Below are 25,600 nucleotides of genomic sequence, written 5' to 3' on the forward strand. Positions count from 1 at the left end.
TTTCATTTTCTTAATATCAACTATCCCTTCTATTATATGTGATGTTAAGAGGCATTTTTGATAGCTGATATCTATACATTTTTCATTCAGGGGACTTTTGAGGTATTTTTTGATCAACAATGATATGTGTGGATTTTGTTTTGATTTACTGCCTCGCATTCCGTCATATAGCTCTGTTATTTACTTGTTACGCACCGTTCCAGGAACACTTCATCGATCCTGGGGTCTGGGTGATTTATTTGATCATTGTTTTTTGTTATTATTATTGTAGCATCGAATTATAAAGAATACAGGAACTTGTAATATGATTTGGAATCTGCCGTGCTAATTGAACATTACTACAAATTGCGCTAATCTTATGAACACGCCAGTTCATGGTTTCGGCCTCCGTGGTCTAATGGTAGCGGAACAAATTCTAATTAGTAGGTCAAGGACTTGACTTTCTCATATGTTCTTTAGGCAATTACGGCTCAAGACGTATGGATGATGATGGATGAATTGGTGGAATGAAGACAGTGGACGAAAACGGGCTAATCCAAAAACTCCCACACTCACGATGTTTGTCCACCACAAAGCTCACATAACACGAGGAGGGATCGATCCGACGACCTCTAGCACCAGATGTGAATGCATTCTACTGGCCAGACTACGCAGACTGGCCATAATAACTAGTATTTCTTCGATTTTTTCTGTACTTAGATTGTAAAGTATGTACCACCAGACATGTCAACTCTGACGCTCGTAGCAGTTGTAGTAGTAGAAGTAATAATAATAATAATAATAATAATAATAATAATAATAGCAGTAGCAGTAGTAGTAGTAGTAAGAGTAGTAGCAGTACAGTACTTTACAGTCTTGAATAAAGAGTTAATTTCCCAAACACCAGTGGTGGCGGTTGGACGTTAAAAGTGAGGGGGCAAGACATGATCTGAATATTTGTATATAAATGTTAGTTTTCCTGGTTGTTTCTAACATTTTGTTTGACGAAAGGTTGTATAACTAATAGGATACTATATTTTCAGTTAAAATACCGTATATCGTATATAATAGTTTATTAAGTAAATTGAGAAGAACAAAGCAAGTAGATACTAGCCCTTTGCACTCTTAAACAACTGAAGTGTAAGAAGAGATTTCATTCCTTGCTCATGAACATCTTAAAATTCTATCTGGAAAATTGTGTGATCAGATTATTTAATAAATTTGCAAAACAAATAAATAGAAAGGATAATATTAATCATAGTAATGAAAAATGATGCTTGTTTTGCTAAAGTTATATTGAAACTGAGGATTAATGAAAAACTTAATATTTAATTCCACACATGCTATTAAATGTATGTTATTACTCTTAGAAAATGAAAGGCAGTAAATACTACAAGCATATGCTACGACATTTAAAGAAATATTTGCTTTTGCAACTTCTTGAAATATGTTCGTTGCCATTAGGTGCAGTTTTCACTTTCTTGGAACACATCAAAACACAACAATACTCAGAATCAATCCACACTTCAGTTATACAAAATAAACTTAAAACCTAGAATTATGTTCAATTTACTAAATTTTATTGTATATACACTCGTACATCCTTAAACACAACACTTCACTCGTATATTACACTACAAAACAATGGAAAAGGTAGAAGTTGTTTCTTATCACGCTCTTTTTAATCGATATTCCTTACTTTAGAAAGAAGAAAAGACATTTTAGGAACTGTCAATTTTTGTGCAATTAAAGAATAACTTGTGAAATAGGCCGTACTTTTTTGCATAATGTTCTTTCGATTAGCTTCAAAGCGGCTCACTAACATATCGAGCCCTTGTAAGAAGGAATGAAAGTATGCTGAAATTGTGCTCCAATAGGTAATTTTTGGGGTTATTTTCTGTGGCGATTAAAACGCAATTACTGTAGCTTTCTTTACTCCACGGGAAGACAACCAATACGTATTCACGCAACAGCAAATATTATATGGCAGCATTTTTTCCTATTAATCAGTAACACACAAAATCGTTACATTTCCAAATGAAACTATATACATTAATTGGTTACTTCAAAAAAGTGCGGGGGCAACCGCCCCCCTTTGCTTCCCTAATCGCCGCCCTTGCCAAACACATTAAGATTAACACAGGCTGCCAACATTAGTTTCCGATCCGTCTTTCACAGTGTTCGGGCCGAATCGGGCCGGCCCGATTTGTGCCCGGCCCGTTTCGGCCCGAAATGTGCCCGGCCCGGTTAGAGCCCGGCTCGAGATTCGGGCCGGGCCGGGTCGAGCCGGGCACAGAATTCAGATCCATTCGGGTCGGGCCGGGCCGTCTTCGGGCCTGGGTTTGCAGGGCTCTGGTTGTGATCTGGTTTAATTTCACAAATTCTTTCATGATCACTCTTCAATGTACAGGAATCGAAGTACGGATCAAAGCTGAAGCTTTAAGGAAGAAATTTAAAAAAAAAAAAAAAAAAAAGAGCTTTCCGAAAGGCAATCAACCACTTTAAATAAAAGTAAAACATGAATTCCAGATACTAAAACAGATGAAAGGCTGTGGTTAAATTATGTGGGTCTGGATCAGTATATCAACCACTATCAAGAGTACTTTTCTACAAAACAGCTCAGCACCTATTATTCAGGTAACCTCTGAGTTGTTTTACGTTGTTGGATCAACAACAAAAATGCTGAGCTTCGTCAAGAATTGAACCTGATATGAAAGTTACGTGCTCTAATCATTCACACAACGTACGTACAAACAAAATATTTTCGCTCTAGCCTTTTTTTTTTTTTTTTTATCTAAACTGAACTTTTGTGATTTAACCCAAAGATTACAGTAACAAAAATAAAAGAACGTGATTATATCCTGTTCTAGACTAAGATATTACAACCTGCATTTTGTTTCTTTATTTATTGCAGTCTTCATGACCAAGACTATACGGACCTACAGTTTAAGTTGCAATCTGACCTCCCGTAATGTGTACAAATTTCAGTGTTCCTCTATAGGGAATCGAAGCCGGGACCACGTAAATCCATTCGATCTTGTTATAATAATGAAAAGCCTTTGTGGATATTACAAGTGAAGCTGCCCGAAGTTCAAAAATCGTGTAGAAAGATTTTCTTTTCTTATTCAAGATGCCTTTTTCATCAGAATTTTTACTAAGTTTCTCGAAAATGAAATATTTCAGTTTAACGTCTCACGTTTATACTCTTTAGGTTGAGATGATGATCAGTGCCATGCCGTGGAAAATCAGCGCCCGGGGCGAGAATATACGACGGCACCCCCATACATATATTCCAAGCAAATTTTCTTTTTTTTTACTTTTCTCCCGAATTTTGTGCCCCCTTACTTTGGTATCCGGGGCAGTCGCCCCCTCACGGCACGGTATTGATGATTAAAGCAAGTGCATAATGATGAAAGAACTGGTGGAATGAAAAAGTGGGAAAAAACGAGAGTACCCTGAGAAAATCCACGGACATGATGTTGTCCACCACAAACTTAACTTAGTCGGGGATCGAACCAAGGACCCCCATGTACCAGAGGCAAGCGCTCTACCACTAAGCCACCACGCCCCCAATGAGCTTTTCGAGTAAACAACTAAAGCGGAAAATTTTATTAAAATGTAAATAGATGGAGATTTTGTGTTTATTACAAACTATATGTAGTTCAAATTATTATAGTAAAATTAATAAGATACAACTACTACCATCGAGATGAAAATATATAAAGGTGAATAAACATCGAAATGTCAAATGGAATTTTAAAATAATGGAAAATGCTGTTCTCGCATAGATTTGTGATTTTCTATACCCACCACCAGTTTTTAGCCATGTAAAGCTTAGGTTAATTAACAGATTGACTAACAAAGAGTAATGTGGGTCAGACATGGACCAAATATTGGTGAAGTTGTTAGATTACTCTAACGAAAGAAACTTACAAACAAGCAAACAACAGTTTAAATTTGAGACCAGCTATTGGGTATCGTGCCGAGAGGAATAAATTTACAACCAAGCCATGACATCCAATATTGCACAAATGTTTTTTTTACTTAAGCATCAATCTTGCAGACCTCAATACATAAAATTAACAACTTCGATCACTACAATATTCTCACAACGTTCTTCTCTGACAATGTAAAAATGTTCAAATAATTAAATTCAGCCAACAAATTCATACAATATGTCGTTTAATATCCTCTAAATAACACAACAACTAAATTATAAATAATGCGCACAAAAATGAATTAGTAAATTAATTACAACCATGTTAAAGAGATTTCTATGAGGTATGAGCAATTGTTTGCGATGTCAGGCTACAAGTACGAGTCTTCCCATATAAGGGTATTACAGCATCAACCGAGGAGTGGTGAAACTCAAAACGCGGTTTCACAAGTGGTATTTGAAACCCAATTTTGGGTCTTATGGCAGTCAACCTATTTTAATGTATTGTTAATACCATTTTTAAACGCAATGCAAAGTTTTGTGTTCATCCATGTTTATTACGGCGGTTAAATTTATTTCCATCAACAGTTAAAAACAGTATAACGTGACAACCAATTTAGTAATTCGTTCTTCCGAAGAGTTTATTTCAAAGATTCGGTTCACCGTTTGGTCGCAAACTGGAATATTTTATCAAAGCTGGCAAATGTTTATCTACTTGTCAATCAGTGCTGACCGCTAAACGGACGAAAATTGAAACGGTCGCAAACTAAAATAATCGCAAACATGAACATATCGATTTTATAGAAAACAAGAAGGGAAAAAGGAGTTAAAATGAGGTGGAAAAGGACAAAATAAGTAATATTACCTTTAATTATTTTGACAACTGCTCTTTTATCTGACTTAAAACAGTGAACTACATACATCTCTATAAATTAATACTTAATACTTTCGTTCCTGGGTTTATTCGTTTCAGTTTATTGCAGTTTAAAATATGTTACCATATAGCAGAGAAAAGTTATGGATGCTACGAAGTGTTAACACCATTAAGTTGTTAACTACAAGTGTGTTTCCATTTGGAAATAAAATGTCTTTGTAGACGCTACAGCTTCCTTCCACATTCACCGAGACCAGTGGACAGATTTAGTATTGGTATTCTCTTGGAATGGCACTCTGTAGAAATTGGGAATTCAACAACATTCTTCTGACGATTTACCCCAAGCTTTTCTTTACCAGTTACCTCCCGGAAGTAGAAGCCCACTTCTGTTTCTAAGTATTTTGTTCCAAGCTAATGGCAGCCGGGATAAATACAAATCATGGACCATCTCTGACTAAAGAATTTGCACCTGCATCATTTGGATACAGAGAAAGCACAAACTGACTTGTCAAAATTCTTACACAGGAAACAATACACTTAATCCATAATAACCGGAAAATTCGGAATTAGTAAAATTTTGAAAAGTAGCATTAAAGAAGAGGAAAGGGGATTGACGACAGATTAAAGGAATGAAGGGCCCAAAAGGGGCGAAAGCTACTGGAAATTACCTGTATTTCCAACTTGAAGCAACACTTGATACATCCGGTACTTTTAGTAAATCGCTTTTGCTCCGAAAGAAAAAGTACACACCTAAAAATCCTAATCCTAATATATTGCTGTTCTCCAGTTAATCTTAGAAATGTCCACGCCATTTATATTGAGGGAGTTACTAAGCTTTCATAACAAACAGGTTTCAACTTGTTGTTGACACTATTTTGTAACTTTGAGGCATTCTATTTAAGATGCTATTATACATATTAGAACGATTATTATTACAGCGCAGAGAGCACGAAAACTTAGTTCCGAACGCAGTGTGTTGACTCTTATTCATGTTTTGAATCAAATGACCTTTCATCATGCTCCTGTCACGCAAAGTCACGCCACATAAATGTTGATGGATCAAAGTAAAGCTACAAAGCACACGTGGATTCTGCAATATCGGAATCGGATTCTACACAGCACACGCGGATTCTTTTATCATGTTGAATCCAGATTTGGTTTCAAACAATATTTACCACGTATAATTTTGCATAAGTGTGACAAGCAATAATAGTAATAATGAAGTTCAAAAGCCCTCTCTATGAATAAATCTTAATAATACAGAGCTTGTCCCAAGAGTATGAGAGTAATTCTGAAAAATCGTTTTATTACCGGTACCATTAAGTCTAAATACACACCAATAGTGGATGATGAAAGAAGTCATAGAAACTTGCCTAATGTACTAGCTCTTGTATACAACAGGTAAATTTTCTTCCCTTAGTTTGTAGCGAGAAAATTTTACATTTTACCGATGTGACTTCCCTCGAAAGCCACCAATGAAATACATTCAACATCCTTTAAAGTAGGGTTCTTGACAGGGTTGGAAAAAATACAGTTTTATTTGGGGAAAAAAAATACATGTGTTTAAAACATGAGAAAGATGTTCAAAATGTTTTAAACATGTTCTAAAACACAGAAGAAAAAAAAACATATTTTAAACATTTTGAACAGTTTAAAACACGATATTAAACATATTTCAAAATCATGTAACAACTTGTTTGTTAAGACTTTTTGCTCTTTACTTGCAACCGATTTTTCATTTATTTTATGCTGGTTAAGACTACTGTGTTGGGTACAGAATATTTCAGTATAGATTAGTAATTCTCAACTTATTTCATATTACGACCCGTTTTTATTACAACCTCTTGCCAGTGACTCTCGTAAGTACTTTCTTCGTTGTAATAAGCTTTTTAGGTAGATTTTAAAATCTACCTACTATGGAGATCTCACTATCAATATACATGGTGAAACGAAAGTCCTCACCACCCTTGCGGGTTGAGGGAGAATGATGAATCTTTTAAGTGGTCTGACACATCAAATGGTGCTAACAAGCATCATGGCGGTCATATTTGATTGATATTCAAAATTTCAAATGCAGATGGCATCATGTTACACGTTTTAAGGCTACAACTTTTCCAGAAATACGCTTGTGTGGTTATTTTAGCCCTAAAGTAAGTCATTTCAGAGTTACTGCTTCTGAAAGTTTCCTAATTATGCTCTTAGGATCTAAGATCGCGTTTCGTGTAGGCGGGTGGGATTTTTAGTTGCAAAAATTTGATTACTATTTCAGAACACTCATGCCAATAAAATTATCTTAAAATAATAAAGTGTCGGAAAGTAATGTTTGAAGCACACTTCATGTTGTGCTCACTTTAGAATATTTTCTGCAAGCCTATGTAATTGGTTGTTTTTGTAAGTCAATAATTCATGGAAGAAAAGTAATATTTGGGGCATTCAGAGCACAATGGACCCAAGACATTTTCAATAAGGTTCAGGTTTGCTCAGCAAATGAATTCCATTTCCAAATGTAATATCTTCGCAGCCAAGAGTTCGAAATATAACTAAAACCACGTGAAAGGGCATAGGATAGTTTCATATGACAGTTGCTAGACAGGGGCGTCAGTGGGGCAGCAGCCCCTACCCCACCCTGAATTTCAGATATTGGGGCAGTCAGGCAGTTTACAAACCTTTCGATAAGCAAGGTCCAACAGAACAAGTTTGATGTCTTTTTACCGAATAAATACGGAGAAAATACAGATTATCAAAACTGGAAAGTTGTTCCAAATGGTGTCCTTTATTCTTCCCATAAAACTCATGTTAAACGATTCCAAATTGTACGGAGACTGGCAAGGTACACTCATGTCCAAAATTAATGTCACATGTCTATAAATATGTTGTTGTAGGAATATAATTTGATAACGAATTCGACTGGTATTTCTTATAATGTTAGTATGTGTATAATCGGCAACGACATGTATGTGGCAAATTTCATGTCAAAAGAGCAGTAAATAAGAACAATAAAACGAAAATAAAACTTTCTTGTGCATTTAGCAACATTTTGTTTTACTCGTTCTAATTTTTGTATTTATAATTCTTTCCCTATGAAATTTACCACAAATATAATTTCCCGATTATACACATAGTATCAGTATTAAAAGTACCCTGCAAAATCATTATCAAATTATATTCTTACAAGAAGACAGTTATAGATATGCGACAATCATTTTGGACATGAGTGTACATTCGTGAAGTGTTCCCTCGGGATTCGTGTAAAATTAATCCAAATGCAAAAATCTCCGTGGCCCAATGTGTATTGTACTAAGTTGAGTGGTCCATACCGGTAATTTGCATATTTATGGGGCTTCTTAAATCCGGAATTCAATCATACACTACTGTAACACTCGGACACAAAATTGCCTTTAGTTTCTTTAGATGTCACTGAACATAAATGTGGGTATATGCAAAACAAATTGAATCAAGTTCTGCTTCTCTGATATACGTTACCCACCTTGGCCGCCATCTTGGATTCAACTTTCGGTTTTTCAAATGACAATAGGTGCAAATGATACATCAAACTAATGTAAACGTTTCTCGGAAATTCATTGGTGTAGTGATTTTTAACGTAGCTTGTACCATTTAATGTCAGGCACTTCACGAACATTGAACCAAATAGAAAGTTGTGCAGGGCCCCGTGTGTATATGTAATCTTTTACGTGAGTTATCGGGATGAAATATTCTCTGAACATATATATACATACAGACAACACGGAAATGGTAGGTCTTCACCCAAATCTGGTTGTATCTGGATTTACATTAGGCATTTTGACCGTAATACAATACTTCCTTATTATAGTATAACATGGAAGTAATAACAATCACTCACAGAAATGTAATAAGATTATGACATCTATGTTGTATACTAAGGAGTTTTACATTTAGAAATTGTTTTGATTTGTTAACATCAAAAACGTAAGCGTAACTGATATTACTTTGCAATGTCTATTTTTGCGAAGTATCTGGAGGGATTCAACATGTAATAACTTTCAAATAGTACAAGCTACGGTAAAATACACTACACCAGTGAATTTCCAAGAAAATTGTAAATGAATTTGATGTATCACTGGTACCTATTTCCATTTGAAAAACCGAAGGTTAAACCTAATATTGCGGATCCAAGATGGCGGTCGGGGTGGGTAACGTGTCAAAAGCAGTACTTGATTCAATTTGTTTTGTATATGCCCACATTCATGTCCAGTGACATCTAAAGAAACTAAAAGCAATTTTTTGCCCGAACGTTACAGTAGCGTATGATTGAATTCCGGATACACCTAGGTATGAAGGCCCATAAATAGGGTCTATGCAAATTACCGGTATGGGCAGCTAAATTTAGTACAATACACATTAGGGCAGCGGAGAACTTGGCATTTGAATGAATTTTACACGAATCCCGAGGAGACATTTCGCGAATGTACCTTGTGAAAACCAACATGTAGGCTACCGTATCAACGAATGCTTGCGATATTTTAATTTCAGAACGCAATTTAGCAAAGAACCCTTTGTTTTCTGAATAGAACACAAAAACTTGTTTCCATGATATTTCTTTTATTTTTTAATATCAGTTTTACAAGTAGTTCAACCTTCGACTACGACACTTTCTCGCAAGTTAACTTATAAGCATTTAAACAATACAATAAACATTAAAAACAAGGGGAAAAAAAGAGACAAAATAAATTATATATCACCAGATTAACCTGCTGTAGCCACAAGAAATCAAAACATTCACATGAGAAGAAAATAGTCTTTTGAATGGATAGCACTTTTTGACAATTTTCGTTCTCTGGCAGATTTTTTTTTTACAAAAATAAAAATACTGTATGTTTAAAACAAGTCTTAAAAAATACACGTGTTTAAAACAAAATCTTTAAAACGTATATGACATTTGTTTTAAACAAAACAACCCTGGTGGTTCTTAAGCATTAATACAGCGCTCCCGGTGATGTTGCCAATACTCGTAGCAGCACAGGAAGTCTAGATCTCCAAATGCCTTGCAGAGGGCGAGTCGTAGAAACTCAGACTTCTGCAACTGCCCCAAAAATGTGTCAAACGTGTCACTGTAAGGCGACCCCGAGACTTAGGTACAGATGTAGTCCGTGATGAATGTTAGGTTAGGGATTAAATTTCTGGGCTGTCGGTACCTATGGCCATGCTAGCCCGTCACACATATGAGAGATGACGTTCCTCGGCGATCATGCTCCCCGGTGAATTGGAGAAGAAACGATTGGGGAAGAAAGCGGTCTGGGACCATTGTTAGGTACCATCCCGGCATTTGCCTGGTGCGAATGAGGAAATCCCAGCAAAACTTCACGCAGGATGGCTGCCCTGAAAAAGCTGTTACACATTTTCCACCGAGTATCCTCAACCAGTGTTGGGCAAATTTCAATTGAATTAACAATTAACAATTAATCTGTAAATTTAATTGTTAATTGCAATTAACAATTGAAATAAGTAATGGTTAATTGTTAATTGCAGTTGGCCATTAAAAAAGGAGAATCAATTGCAATTGAGCAATTGATTGAAAGTAATTGCAGTGGAAAGTAATTGCAATTGAATTCTGTAATTCAATTGCAATTGAAATTAATTGGCAATTGATTCAATTGCAATTGATTTCCATAGCAATTACTTTCAATTGATTGATCAATTGCAATTGATTTTCACTGATTAATTTTCAACACTGTAGTTCAGAGAGGGCGTGGGGCAATGAAAACTTTAGCCACGACCAATTGACTCACCACCCGTCATGACCCACGACCCACCGTGACCCACTCTGACCCACCACCCACCATAAACCACTCTTACCCACTGCGACCCACAGACCCACCAAAACCCATTGTCATCAACTCTGACCTATGATTCATGCCCTTTTCTCTACTGACTAAAGACTAAAGACTAAAGACTATCACTCATCGGAGTTTGAATTTTTACGATCAATAGCTCAAGAACCGCACTAATACAATAACGGCGGATCTCACCTTTCTAATATAAATAAAATAGAGTTTGTTCGTGTGTCTATCTGTCTATCTTTGTGCGACCTGTGGACGAGGCGAGTGGACCGAAACTTTTCAAAATTTGGTCACGGGTAGCTTGGTCTAGGCCCCAGACCAAGACGAAGAGCTTTTTTTAAAATTCCTTACTAGGGGGTCTCCAGGGGACGTTTACCGGTACCGGCCTGGGGACCAGACAAGTCGACCGAGAGTTACCAAATTTTGGTCAAAGATACCTTGGTACAGGTCCCACACCAAGGCAAAGCTTTTTCGAAAAAATTCGAACCAGGGGGTTTCAGGGGGGCGTTTACCGGGACACGTAAAAGTAGTAGAAAATGACCGATATCAGTGTCGATTTCATAGTTTTCGCGGTCGGTGAGATGAATGGTGAAACTCCGATCGCATTAACTTCCAAATTCACCGTATCCGGCTACGGGCCGTGGGTCAACGGGGGGGGGGATGCCGAAACGTACATGTAATCCAAAATGCCGATATTAGTGTCAAATCCATAGTTTTCGCGGTTGCTGATATCAATGGTGACACTACCACTAGCGATGACTTTCAAATAGATCCACCGTTGTATGCGGGCCTTGGGTCACCAGAGGGGGAAATTCCGAGACATGTAAAAAAATAATCGAAAATGACCGATATTAATGTCAAATTCATAGTTTTCGCTGTCGCTGAGATGAATGGTGATACTTCCACAGGCGTTGACTTCCAAATACAGCCCCCATCGGCTGCGGGCCAGAGGCATTGTTTTTTTTCAAAATTGGAACCAGAGGATTATAGGGACTTTTACCGGCATATGTAAAAAGTAGTAGAAAATGGCAGATGTTAGTGTCACATTCATAGTTTTCGCGGTATTAGTTGGGGGTTGGTGGGGGCCAGAGGAGATTTTTTCACAATACGAACCAAGGGGGTCTGAGGGGGCGTTCACCGGGACATGTAAAAGTACTAGAATTTGTGTCGAATCCATATTTATCGGGGTTGCTCAGACCTATAGTGACACCCCCGATAGTGTTTACGTTCAAATTCAGCCCCCATCGGCCTTCCCAATGAAAACACAAATATGGCGGAACAAGTTAATGCTGTTCCGTCAGGAACGATTTCGAGGTCGTTTCCTTCACATCGTCTTGTGCGTGTTTTCTACCGTTTTGTAAGCCTATTTCCACGTTTTGTGATTCAATGGTAGTGGGTCAAAATGGGCATTCAATGTGGGAAGAAAACTGATCCACTCTCCCACCAGTATCAAGGTCGCTTTTTTCGCATTGTTTAGTGCGCATATTTATACCGTTTCTGCGCATACTTTCACGTTTTGTAGACCAACGAAAGTGGGTCAAAGGCGACCTACAAATATGGCAGAGAAAGACATATTCATTCCACTTTCAAGGTCCATTTTGACCCTCTTCCAGTGATGCACAAAGCGACACAAATCATGTATAAAAAATGTGAAGGAAACGACCTCATTTGATAGTGACGGAACAGCATTAACTTATTCCGCTATAATTGTAGGCCATTTTGACCCATTTTTGTTGTCGCACTAAAGTGGAAATAGGAGCACAAAACGGTACAAAGCAGGCACTGTACGATGCGAAAGAAACGACCCCCCAAATTTGATAGTGGCGGAACAATGGCTCTATTTTCTCACACATTGATGGACCATTTTGACGCATTTCTGGTGATGCTCAAAACGTGGAAGTAGGCGAACAGAACGGTACAAAATACACACTAAATGATGCGAAAGAACCAACCCCGAAATTCGATAGTGGCGGAATAGTGAGCCACTTAACTCCCACTTTAAAGGCCCGTTTAACTCACTTCCGGTGACGCACAAGACGAGGAAGTAGGCACAGAAAACTTTTTAAAAAATAATCACTAAACGATGCGAAGGAAACGACCTAGAAATTCGACAGTGTCGGAACAATGGGTCATTTTGGTCACACTTTGGAGGTCCATTTTCACACACTTCTGGTAACGCGCAAAACGTGAAAATAAGGGCACGAAACATTCACTAGTCGACGCGAAAGGAAGGACCACGAAATTCGGTAGGTATAGTGGCGGAGCAGTGGGTCATTTTCGTCCCACCTTCGAGGCCCATTTTGACCGTCTTCCAGTGACGCACAAAACGTCGAAATACGCGCACAAAAGGGTATGCGATGTGAAATTAACGACCTCGAAATTCGATAGTAACTCTTGGTCATTTTCGTCCCATCTTGGAAGCCCATTTTGACCCACTTCAGGTGACGCATAAAACGTGGAAATAAGGGCACGAAACGGCACGAAAATCCACTAGTCGATGCAAAAGGAAGGATATCGAAATTCAGTAGTGGCGGAACTCTTGGTCATTTTCATCCCACCTTCGAGATCCATTTTGACCGTCTTCCAGTGACGCACAAAACGTCGAAATAGGCGCACAAAAGGGTACGCGATGTGAAATTAACGAACTCGAAATTTGATAGTGGCGGAACAGTGGGTCATTTTCGTCCTATCTTGGAAGCCCATTTTGACCCACTTCTGGTGACGCACGAAACGTGGAAATGGGGGCACGAAACAACACGAAAATTCAGTAGTCGATACGAAAGGAAGGACCTCGAAATTCGGTAGTGGCGGAGCAGTGGGTCATTTTCGTCCCACCTTCGAGGCCCATTTTGACCATCTTCCAGTGACGCACAAAACGTCGAAATAGACGTACAAAAGGGTACGCGATGTGAAATTAACGACCTCGAGATTTAATAGTGGCGGAACTCTTGATCGTTTTCGTCCCACCTTGGGGACTCATTTTAACCCACATCCCACGACGTACAAAACGGAAGTAGACGCACAAAACGGCACAAAACGATGTGAAGGAAACGATCGCGAAATTCATTGGTGGCGGAAGAGCAATAACTTGTTCCGCCATATTTGTAGGCCCATTTTGACCCACTTCCGGTGATGCACAAAATGTGGGAATAGGCGCATAAAGCGACACAAAACACGCACAAAAGATGCAAAACAAAGTACCTTGAAATTCTTTGGTGGCGGAACAAGTTAATGACGCCGTGAGCACCAATATAAGTATATACTGTAGTTCTTACCAGTTGGCGCTTTGGGTCAGTGGTAGAGCGTTCACCTCCGGTGCTTGAGGTCCCTGGTTCGATCCCAGCTCGCGCAGTTTGTACTTTGTGGTGGACAAACACCGTGCTCGTGGATTTTCTCGGGGTTCTCCCGTTTCCTCCCACTTTCTTCATTTCATTCATTTCCTATCATCACCGTCTCCTTTAGCCTAACCGGCATAATCGTGGGACGTAAAACTAAAGATTTCATATCATTTTTTGTAATTCTTACCTTCAAGGCTGAGAACTGCACGGTCCAATTTTTTAGCCAAAGTAGTAGCCCAACCGGAATAGTGATGTCAACCGACTCGGATCGGTTCAACTGAGCGTACAGCTTGAACTGACTTGGTTGGGATTACCCATCGACTGGGCTCAATTGAGCCAATGGCTTGAACCGGCTCCGTTGAAACGAGTCCATAGGCTGGGTTCGAGTCACCTTAACTGAGCAGATGGCTCGAACCGGCTCGGTTGGGGTAAGCAATCAGCTCGGTTCGGCTCGGCTCGTGTGAGCATCGGCTCGAGCTGGCTCGGTTGGATGAGCTGTTGGCTCGGCTCACTTCTCGGTTCGGCTCGATAAGTGAATAAGCTGTGAGCGAGCCGCTTGAGCTGTTGACAACGCTAAACCCGGGTCGAGCAGTTTTGAACATATTTGGCTGGAGTCCCATAACTTTTAATAATTTTTGGCTCGAGCCCGAATACTTGCTCCTCCTGAACTCAAACCAAGAACCTCGTGACCGATGTCCTTGCCTCCTGAAGATTTCTTGACGACCGAGATCGACAGTCAACTAATTTTTAGTATTCCGATACAAACCGCCTATATTCCATGTTTATACAGGTACACGGTGTTATAATGATAATTAATTATAGTAGTAGTAGTAGTATCATTGATAATTATATTGTCTATGTATGATACTTGAAGATAGTAACACAAAGAATTTAACTCGAATTGGCTCGACTCGACTGGAAACTCGATCCGAATTCGAGTCGAGTTGGGGGAAATTTTTCGAGCCGATATCTCAAGTCGAGCTCAAAGATGTCTGCTTCGAGTCGAGTCGAGTTTTAAAGAAAACTCGCTCGAACTCGTTGGTGCCCATTCCTATTGTATGCATGACGGGCATATAGAGTTCTTTCGAGGGGGATAGAACCATAAACATAATATATTTTAAAAAATACTTAGTTTCCCGGCTTTCTTCCCATCCTGGGGGGGGGAAGGATGGTAGGTATCCAGCATTTCTTATAAGTACCTTATTTGAAATATGTAAAACAGTAACAAGTGGACAACACAATACACACACATCTTCTTATCTTCAGTTTTAATTGCTGATTTCAATTGCAATTAACAATTACAATTAACAATTACAAGTTTCAATTGTCAATTGCAATTAACAATTAAATGTTTCAATTGCACCCTTTGCAATTGACAATTAACAATTAAAAGTTTCAATTGCCTGGTGACCAATTAACAATTAACAATTGACGAAAATTTAATGGCAAATTTTATGATTGAATTCAATTGCAATTGAATTAATTGTCAATTACAAATTGAAATCAATTGCAATTGAAATCAATTGCAATTGATTTTCAGAGCAATTACTTTCAATTGATTGATCAATTGCAATTGATTTCAATTGATTTTGCCCAACACTGTCCTCAACGCGATTCGAACCCGGGACAGCTCACACCAAAGGCGAGAGTGTTAGCGACTATGCTACGCGAGGCCACTAATCCGTTGCGAAGTTCGGGATATGTGCTAGATAGAGAAGCGTTTCTCCATGTTTGTTTCTTATCCAGAAATTACCTCACGTACACATACTATTTTGGTAGTTCACTAGACCTATATCTACAATTAGCCTTACTCTCAAACTCCAGTCAGCAACCAACTCAAACCTCACTTTTGCCACGCTTTCAAGTCCTCCATCTTCGAACTTCTTATACTGCCTGCACGCCTGTACTTACCAGAAAGTATCGTCCTCTTATCTTAATACTCTTTACTAAGCTCAACCTGGCTTTTCTGAATTTTAGTACGTAACTTGAAGAGAATTATGAATATAAAAAATGTAAAAAGTGAGCCAATATTCTCTATACTATGTTGTTACACGAATTAGTAATTGTTTTCAAGGTCTTTCGCACTGGCGCAAATCACGGGGGGTGAGAGGGACATGTACTCTCCAATCTTGGAACTGGGGGACTGTCCCCCCCAACAATCCAATTTGAAATGTGTTTTCTTTTGGGAGGGGGGCGGAATGTGATGATTTGTATCCGATTGCTACAAAGGAAAGTGAGATGAAATTGATGTCCCCGCAGAATAAGTCTCAAATCTGCCCACCTCCCAATGCTGAAGACAGCTCTGCTCCCTAAACATCCACGGGATTGTTTTTCAACTTCACAAATACTTTGAGCATCCCTTAACAAAAAATAAATAAAAAAAAGAGAAAAAGAAAGACCGGTCGCCGGGACAGACGTGCATGTTTCTAAGCAGGCATACATTGAGAAAATACGGTAGATACCGAATTATACGGTAGATATAGATAAGTTCGTGATCTACTATGCCTATTCTTCTTTTGCCAATATGTGATACTACCACCGTTTCCATTATCCATCATTCACTATTTTCATAATTCAACAGTTTATTTAATGTATTTCTATAACATAGTATAGCTCTTCTCCCACCAACTTTGATCCCCTCCACCTCCGTTTCTTATGGCGCTCAGCCGCTATAACTTTGCACATAGGGCCTATACATATTTTCACATCTTCTATGAGGTGCATTATGTCTCATCTCGCAACTCGATTCATCCATTTGGACCCTTTACTTGTCAGGAAATTTTTATAATACATCCGGGTCTTTTGGAGTAATCTGGGGCATTTGTGGGACTCACTGGCAAATATTTTTTCCGTCTTTACTATTCAAGATAAAAGCTTGAATTTTGTACACACATTTAGTACACCCCTTACTATTTTTCAGTTGATTTTAGCTCTGAGAGTTAACATGCAGGGGGTCTAGAGGGGCTCAAAATTTGAAAAAATAAGAAAAATCTCGATTTCTCTCAAAATTTCCCACCTCGGGGACATGATACGTAAATGTGAATGGTTTACAAGGCTGTTCTATTCTGAAGAGAAAGAGGTACGAACCATGACCCGAGAATAAGTAGGGATGCTGCTGTAGCTGCTTTGCTGAAAGTCTATAATTTATCTTTTAAAAAGCCAGAACTTAAAAGGGTTAAGGGCAATATGCCACGAACTATCTCAACCAACCACACATATCGATAGAGAATCTTGCTCCTCTCAAGCCTCTGAACTGATGACCCTGAAACGAAGGATACCGTTTTTCACGCCGGTGGATGTATGTAACTTTATAACTTCCTTATTCCCCCATAAAACTTAAATCATTTTATATAATGTGACTATTAAGGTCGCAATAGATCAATCATAATTTCGGGTACAGGAGTTATCTCAATAGATGCGTCGTATAAAATCTAGCGAAATACTTTTGATTTTTTATGGAAACCAGTGTGATTTTGCCTAAGTCGATATTTATTGTTGTTGTTGTAATACTAATTTCCAAACAAGTTAACGAAGAATTTAAAAAGTATTTGACAGAAAATTGACTGTTTTTTTTTTAACAGAAAACCAAAAGAAAAAAAAGCTTGTGCCCACCATTAGTAGAAATGAAATGCACCAGTCCTTCAACTACATATTAATACATAATATGAGTAAAATGAATGCTCTCTCCAAAAATAAATAAATAAATAAAATAAAAATACTATATTTTTTATATACTCTCAGCCGCATCTATAGATGGTGTCGCGCGAGCAAGCCATAAAACTACTAGGGAAGGTATTATGTTTAACATAAACACCCACCTATATATCTTTGCAAAGTTTAAAAAAAGAAGAAAAACCTTTGTTCAGTTGTGCGCTTGATTCCAATGAGTTTCTCCCGTGTGCTTCAGTTAAACTCAAGTCGGGAAATTCTGAGTTCGATTCCCGGTGGGGACACTCGGCTGACAACGTGTAAAAGTGTATTCAGGTCGACCATCCTGAGAGACGTTTTTCCGGATCTTTCTCATTCATACCAGGCAAATGCCGAGATGGTACTTAACATGCAGATCCCAGGCTGATACCTTTCTGCTTCCCTTCCTCGGATAGTGTGCTCGTCGAGGAACGTCATCCCTCATACATGACGGGCTTAAGGTCATACATGCCGGTAATGCCCGGAAATATTTATTTATACATACGTATTTCCGTATTTGTATAAATAAATAAATATATAAACCAGGAAATTGAGAATACATACCAAAAAATTTGCACCAGTAAACTAAACATACAAGAAAACAGAATCAGGAACAGACTGGAAGAACCCTGCAGGGCCAAGAAAAAAATTAACATGTATATAAAGGGTCACCAGAGGCTTAGGTAATTTGAAGTCTTAAACAAATGTATAGTGTATTTTTAAATGCTAACGGTATGAAAGTTTTTTTTTTCTCTCTCTCTTAATGATGCACAACTCAAAACAAAGTCGAAAGATTTTTGGCTATTTTTACTTGTTACTGAATGGCATTCCTTTTAACAACCTTATTCGAAGAGAGGCCTACTATTATTCTCATGAAATTGTGAGTTCTAAGAAACGTTACAAAAGATTTCCCTTATACCAGTAATGTTTCTCACTACATTAAATTTCAATATTTAACCCTTCAGCAACTGACTATTTCCCTTCCTCCTCCTGGCAGCAGAAGCTAAAGTTCCATCAACGAAGTCATGCCTAAAAATCTCCTTAGGATTATTGTGTAAAATTCTATGAAAGTTTCATCAAACACAATTCAGCTGCCTCGAAAATACGTATATCATTATATACTGACATTCATTACTACAAATCGAATTCAGAATTTGAAAAAGGAAAAATAAAGTCACTTAACAAACACGTAATATTTTCTATAAGAATAAACACATACCGGACTATGATGTAAATGAATCTTTCTCGGATACAGACAGTACAACAATTAAAGTACTTACCATTGGTTAAGAATAATGCTGTCTAAGAAAAATAAAGTCGTTACAAATGTTGAATTTTTTACTGTACTTATTCAGTTAATGATACCAGCGTGCTCACTACTTATCAGTACCACATTACTTTCTCTACTTTCACTTTACGATGTTCAAACTTCCCACCGTAGGTACCTCTATGACACGCGATACTTAACAAAATACTTCATTCTTCAGTTTTTCTTTTCTCTTTCTTCCTTTCAATTATAGTCAATATATTTTAGTATTTACAATTTTCATTCCACATGATCAACTAAAAACACCGACGCAGCACTACCTTATGCTTCTGTCATGAATCAACTCGTGGAGTCTACTGGTACACCTGCCCAAGCAAAAATATTGATCTTTCTATTGAACGTCAAGGACAACGGTGTATGCTGGTAGGCTACACAGAGATAAACAGTTGCTTGGTTTTTCCTGTCTCCTTGGTGTTGCTATAGCAACATGAAAATATCAGCACGCTTTCGTAAGACTTAATCGAGTCAAAATATCTTTAAACCAATGAAGGGGAGAAAAAGAGAGAGAGAGAGAGAAAGAAAAAGGCTAACCTCTTCCGATGCATATTACATTCCAACAAAAGGACAAAGAACTTCTAAGAATTTTGCATGTACCAGCCACGAAATTTGCAATGCACGATTGAGATGATCCATAGACCAGTACGATCCCTCAGAAACTTGTATGAGAATATAGAGCTAAATCGATTATAAATTATTAAAATTAGGAACAAAGTTTAAAGAGACTTCCTGAACTTACAGTAATATCATAGGTAGTTTTCGAGACATCTTAAGTTCTTATATTTTTAATAAATCCGAGCAGGAGTAAAGATTGATGCTTACTTTTTTTCTTTCTTTTAACGTGAGAACTATTTTAAAAGAAAGTTCGGAAAGAATTCCTAACAGCTTTTATGCTTATGTAGCAACAATTCTTGAACTTTTTTACATATATTTAAAATAAACTGGGACAGTACTTAAATCCATCGACCTTGATTTGCCAGACAATTTTCAGGTCTGTTGTGCGTGAAGTCTGACATTAAAAATAATACAAAATGTGTCATTTTTCTTTTACTTGTTTTTCATAAGTGAAAGGAAATAACGAAATGCAACCTACCACAATCATAGATAATGTGATTTTATAACAGAAAATATGAACTTTAAGAATTTTCGGTGTTGCCATCCATAGAAATTACAGTGTTGCCAGAACATTTCCCCCCAAATCTAACGTAAGTTAAGGCAGCGACTAAAAGAACGAACTCAACTGTATTTGATTACGTATCATATTGTTTTGGTATCCTGTGAATTACTTTTTTAATGACATTATCATTTAATTTTAATAATTGTATGTTAAAACTATTTTGTTTATTTCAAACTAAATAAACTATTATTTAATAAGTAGTTCACAAGATTCTAAGACAACATGATATGTAATCAAATGCAGTTGAGTTTGTTCTTCTAATCGCTATCTTAACTTAGATTTTGGGGAAAATGTTATTCTGGCAACATTGTAATTTCTATGGATGACAACACTGAAAAATTCTTCAGGTTCAAGTTTTCTGTTGCAGAATAACATTATCTATGATTGTGCTAAATTGCATTTCATTACCTCTTTTCACTTATGAAAAACAAGCAAAAGAAAAATGGTAAGTTTTGTACTATTTTTACTACGACAGGCTCTTAAGCAATTTCCTAATGGTGTTTTAGATTATTATTAATACAGGGTGGCCCAAAAGTAGCCATACTAATCAACTCATTGCTTTTTATATCATTTCTTATTGTTATCCATCAGGTAGACTTAGTTTCTTTATTACTTGTTCTTAATGTCTTTTTACTTATATCTTAAACTCGGAACAGCCAAAGCAAATAAACCTATAAGCTAGAAGGTTATACTTGATCAATGCAGGGGTATATACCTACTTTTGGACCACCCTGTATAATAAATTACAATTTTAATATGAGTCATAAAGTTTCCACCGGTACAGCTGCATTGACGTATCTCTTGCTCACATTGAACTATTGTCCTTTAAAAAAAATCATAGCCCCAAGATGAATAATGAAAAGCGCAGAAACCCAAATTAAATCAAAGTTCTTGATTCACAATAGCTGTATCACTCCTACTCCCTCTTAATTTAGGTTGTTCCACAGCGCTTCACAATACAGGGTTAATACCAAATGTGTTGTAAGTCCCACTGGAAATCAAATTCAGTAGGTAGTTAATAAATTATTCGATACTTAACTTTTGTGTACGTGCAAGCCATTCACGTGATTAAGCCCATAAACCCTGGTGCTTTCTCTTTAGATCTCTTCTCACTACATGTAGTACTTACAAGTGTATGGTGCTCTTACCACAACTGTTAAATAGATTATTTTCCAAGAGATTTTTTTTTAAAAAAAATTAGTTCCTATTAATTACCTGAGTGTAACTCACGATATCTCATTTGGAACATACGATAACGTTCCGTTATTTTTGCATGCAGAAGTATTTATTCTGGTCATTTTTGAAAACTGAACTCTCAAAATCTTCAAACTGGGTAGAAATTCACACCATTCCTGTTATCACCCTAAATTCGATCGAAATATGTAAGAAAATTTTGTTCAAAACATGGCACTACATATCTTCCGACAACACAACGCACCAGCACTAAGTTTCAGATCTTCTTGGTTAAACAGTCTAGATTCATGTGGTAGATATATAAATTAAAAATGTATTTTTAAAAAAGTCATTAAAAAATTAAGCTAATCTAGTGCGCTGATACAAGCATCTGTATATCCATAACGGGGAATCAATTTTCTACGAAAATTATAATACATCACACAAACTGGTTAACCGTCTACGTTTTTATTAACATGATAAAAATGATTAGTGTAAAATTCCTCTCTTTTGAAATAATAATATGACATCACAAGTACGCACTAACAATAGTAACACTTTCATTTCTTGTAATCATGCAAGATACTACAATTTTATCTCAAAAATATTTCTAAAATGCTTCTCAAAATTTTTTGGAACTTGTCAATATTACACAACGTAGTTTAGTTAGATTAGTATTTAGTGTTCCTTTCAGTGCCGAGGCTATATGAAATGTAAGCCTACAGCTTGACGTGGAATCTGAACTACATAAGTTCCCACCTTGAATCGAACCTGGATTTCCCACGCCGAAGACACGTATGTGAAGCACATAGCTACAGAGGAGTTCTGCTATAACGTAGTGTTATCATACTAGTTCTAAATAGCTTAAAGAACTGCGAGTGGTTTGAAAGTGATCTTACCAACTACACCATCTTGTTCCTACACATAAATAACTATCACGGAATTAGGAGGTACGATCCCAGTCCCGGATTGTATGCAAAAGGAAAAAAATATGAATAATGAATGATACTACAAAAAATCATGGTTAAATATTTGAGTATTAACTATAATATTCAGTATGGTGTGTTATACGGAAGAATGAGGTTTACTGGTGATTGACTGGCGAAATCAATAATATTTCAGAAAGATTTCTTATGAAAACATATTATTTTACTGTAAAAACATTTCCTCCAATATGACGGACCTTATGATAAAGTACATTAAGGCATAGTGATATTTGAAGAAGACCTAGTAAGAAAATAATTTTAATACTATTATATTTTATTCACTTAATCTATATATATCAATAAATTAATAAAAATTCCCACTAACTGTAAGTAGTCTACCTACTACATGTCATCTTACTAGGCAGGTTACACTTCTGTAAGGTATTATGACGACTCCAAGAAAATTGTTTGGCTACAAGGTAAGACACTGACAGAATAGTGGACAATGGAATGAAAAATCCCTCGACTAGAAGGGATTTTTTCTTTCTTTCTTGAACATGATTTCCTTCAAGAGCAATACACTTATTCAAACGGTCCTCTTAACATTTTGATGCATTTTATATAGTGCGATTAGTCCAGGACTCCAAATTAGTATTACATTAGGCATCCTTAATTGACGCACATCGCTTGCGGTGGAGCCTCCTTTTCAAGTTAGGACACAAATATGTCTCTGGAGATCAGGTCTGGAGAACAGGGGAATGGAGTAATTCGTATTCCAACTTTGCAATCATTTTCATGGTTCTAGTGGCGAGTTTCGGAATTTTTCTCACAGGCAGAAAAAGCACTATAATATAAATAACCACCCAATTTCCTTCACAAATACAGTTAAACTGACCGTGCGTCTCGTCATGTACAAATTACTCCAGTCCTACACAAATTCATTTCTTCCATATAATTTGAAGTATAATTTTACTCAATTTTAAGGTTGTTATTTCGAAATAATAATACGCAATTAATTACTATCTCTAGCTATGGAGTATGACATTCGAAATTAGAATTTTATTTTGTACTCCGGACTCTTGTTCCTTGCTACAATTTAACTTTCACTCACTCACACGACAGAACAACGAAAATGGTTTTCTGGTGATATCTAGCATTCATCTTAGCCCCACGGGTCCATAACCACAGAGGGGTCCGAAATATATAGTAGAGATTAAGTTCTCAAAATAATGAGACTGATTTAATGGGACGGTGGCAGCGGGGCTATGTATTGTTATGTCCCCGTCACAATAAGGTCAATGGCCGACACATATTGTACATTAAATATTTATAACAAAACTTCTTTAGAAAATATAATTCAAATCAAATTACTACAAAATAAGACATTAAACACACAAAAATGAGATCTAGGGCAATCCTGCTTATCAGTAAATTAGTCAAATGATTTTGAGATGCTATTCTTTCTTGTCCAGTTCGTAGCATAAACCTACGACTTCAAAATTACCCAGTTCATAGCATAAGCCTACGATTTCATAACCACCAAGTTCCTGGCATAAGACTACAAATTCATAATTACCCAGTTCGTAGCACATAAGCTTACTTCATAATTAATCTAAAGAGCAATCTTGGACAATGGGAAACATACTGAAACACAAAATATTTCGCTAAGAAGCAGTTTGGAAGTGATAAACGCAAAAAGATTTTAGTATTAATCCTTCTCGTCAAAAGAGAAATGTTGATAAACAAACTCTGTGAACATTGTACAAAAACTTGTGTAATAAATAAATAAATAAATAAATAAAACATAGCTCATACCGTTGGAACCCACTGGAAATAAAAAATGCCGAAAGTACCGGCGGAACTATGTCACGCTGGGCTTACCCATTGTACTGGCATTTGCCTTTCATGGCTTCTACACATTATGATAAAAATTATTTATTCCCTTATGATGGAAACAAGAAGACTTCATTAAATATTGCGAATGCAGTTGCATCGCTTAAAATTTATCATGAATTTGATTCGTTAAACCTACTGTATTTGTAACACACTATTGAAATCAATAAAAATGTATGCACAGAGAGAGAGAGAGAGAGGAAAGAAAGATTCAACTCTCTTGTATCCCTAATATTAATAGTTTCACTACATTTTGCTCCTTATAATTCTCAGTACTATAACATTTAAAAGTGCGTACAGTACAAACTAACAGATTTTAACCAAAAGAAACCAAAACTGCCATTAAGGCAGCAAACAGCATCTCTTTCATTGAACTTGAAGAAAACAAAAAAGTGGATAAACAACAAAAAATTGTTAAAAAAGAAATACACCGACAATTTTGAATTGTTTTAAGAAGAATGTCTTTAAAAGTTGAATATATTTGTAGTTCAAGTATAGCTTAATACGGAATGTGATTAAGTGAAATAACACACTCCCGATAATTCAGGTATGTCAATTTTTTAAGTGATAAGTCAAAACATATTTGATACACGGCGGAAAAAAATCTAGGCACTTAAATCATAATTATGCGTTCCCAGTATTCTCGTATAAATGTATACTTTGTTCAGTAATTATAACTACAGTATTTAATAATTAAACGTAACATCAAGCACATTTATGTGTGAAAATATCACGATAAAATATGGATGAAGAGAAATTTAAGGTACAAGATCTTAAATGCATAATTAACTGAAATAATAATTTGGCTGTTAAGATGATTATTCAAGACAATCACAAAAACATCAAAATAAAGATTCCAGGGTTTAACCTAAGTGTGTGACGCGCTATAATTGTTACAAATCCCTATATAAACTCTAAATAAAAACTTAGTGTCACACATAGGACAACTCTGGAAGCCTATGCGCCGTACCATACTCTAAGGACAGAAAGGTACGTGAAAGTGCATGATGATGAAAGCACAGTGAAAGAAAAAGCCGTATCTGAGGTTAATAGTATACCACTGTACGAGAGCACCCAAAAGTCCTGATTGTTTACCTGTTACTCTGACGTTATAACAAAGGTATAGCTGTTTAGGGTGTCTATTGCAGTTGGTTTGAATATTTCCAATTGGCCTGCCTCCTGCTAATACAGTATACTACGATGAACTGAAAGAAGGTGAGTGCCATATACGACTATACGCTGTGATACAAAATGTCTACAAAATATGTTCAAAAAGCATACTCTTCCTCATTATTCTAATAGAATGTACAGCAACTGGTGAGGTAAAATCGAAAAAAAGAGTTGATTTTGAGTTTAACGTCCCGTTCAGCAGCGAGGCTACATGAGATGTGGACCTACTGATTAACGTAGAATCCGAACCACATGAGCTCCCGCCGGGAATCGAACCCGGGTCTTCCATACCAAAGGCGCGTA

The 25,600-nt window shown here is 36.9% G+C and overlaps 1 protein-coding gene across 5 annotated transcripts in view; it reads right to left on the reverse strand.

The window, feature by feature from the left end:
• The window catches only part of LOC145674880 (serine/threonine-protein kinase ICK-like), a 118,314-nt gene that overhangs the window by 87,944 nt on the left and 4,770 nt on the right, over positions 1–25,600 (reverse strand). Inside the window, exon 1 of one of the 5 annotated variants that reach the window (XM_081745127.1) lies at positions 18,915–19,234. The exons of the other annotated variants lie outside the window; for them this stretch is intronic. The gene's annotated coding sequence lies outside the window, so the exon portion shown is untranslated. Of the gene's footprint in view, positions 1–18,914; positions 19,235–25,600 lie in introns of those variants that run through there. 5 annotated transcript variants of the gene reach the window in all.

The sequence above is a fragment of the Thermobia domestica genome, chromosome 18, assembly GCF_964235325.1.
Source record: "Thermobia domestica chromosome 18, izTheDome1.hap1.1, whole genome shotgun sequence".
In the NCBI taxonomy this organism is placed as follows: domain Eukaryota; kingdom Metazoa; phylum Arthropoda; class Insecta; order Zygentoma; family Lepismatidae; genus Thermobia; species Thermobia domestica.